This window comes from Carlito syrichta, unplaced genomic scaffold (assembly GCF_000164805.1).
Source record: "Carlito syrichta isolate Samal-C Ts95f unplaced genomic scaffold, Tarsius_syrichta-2.0.1 Scaffold131914, whole genome shotgun sequence".
NCBI lineage: Eukaryota > Metazoa > Chordata > Mammalia > Primates > Tarsiidae > Carlito > Carlito syrichta.
This window is the reverse complement of record NW_007076010.1, coordinates 3,087-4,192: the sequence shown is the minus strand read 5'-3', so window position 1 is coordinate 4,192 and position 1,106 is coordinate 3,087. Positions and strand designations below refer to the sequence as shown.

At 33.1% G+C, this 1,106-nt stretch overlaps 1 pseudogene; it reads right to left on the bottom strand.

Annotated features, from left to right (window-relative positions):
- Window positions 1-509: 509 nt before the first annotated feature.
- LOC103250728 overlaps window positions 510-1,106 on the bottom strand; it is a 3,641-nt pseudogene continuing 3,044 nt past the window's right edge.

Here is a 1,106-nt window from a genome sequence, read left to right as displayed (position 1 = left end):
AAGAGTGAAGGGATTTTTAAGACAACGTCCTTAGCTTCTGAGGATGACAGGGGAGAGAGCAACTATTATGACTAGTTATAGATATAATTTTGGAGGCTCCACTGGCTTAATTTAGGATGACATGATGATGAGGTTGTTCTACAAGCTTGCTGTTTAATCACCATTTGGTGAAGACCAGGGATTTATCCTTTTGATATGAATAAAATATATAACATTAACCTGGGGAAAGTGTCTTAATACTCTAGACATACTACTCCAAAATAACACATCCTAAAATAGCCAAGAATCTCAGAATTTCAGTTTAAAAAACTGAAACCAAAAATCAGTAATACTTCATATTTAAGATTTTGTTAAATAGTAACTTTACTCCTTAGAAATGTGTTTTTTATTGATAAATATTCATAACATGAAGAAAATAAATTTGTAACTAAACTTTTAAATTCATAAAATGAAGTAGTTACAAAAATCTCTCAATAGCTTTACTGACTACTCAAATACTTCTTTCTTACAATGAATTCTCACCTGAAGGATATTATAGTTAGTGATATCTTCACAGTCAATAGATTCATTGCAAGCACCTTTCCACCCTGGAGCAAAAGGATTAACTGGAGAGGAAAAAAATGACAGGTTCACAAGAAGATTCTAAAAAGTACCAAACAAGTTCATAAAGCTATAAATGCTGAACTCAGGAAGCATGCAGGCATGCATTTAATCCAGCTATCTAATTCCAGTAAGAAAGGAAGGGGCAGGATTTGAATAATTATATATTATGATTTCACTCCATCTTGGGGCTAATGTAAGTAACTACAAGGCTTTAAAATGAGCAGAAATAAATTGTTTGGTTACTCCTTTATATTAAGTTCTCAAAAGTACAATTTAAAATCCTATAAGAAGTTATACAAGAAATATTAGTTGCATAGTTAAAGGCTACATTAACAAAATAATATTGACTCCTAAATAAGCAGCAATAAATCATATATAAAGGTAATTAATTAGTGTGTTGATTTTTAATTTTTTTGACTTGGAGTCTCACCCCATCGCCCAGACTGGAGTGCAATAGCACGCTCACGGCCACCCCCCGCTCGACCAGTTGGGCTCTGGCGATC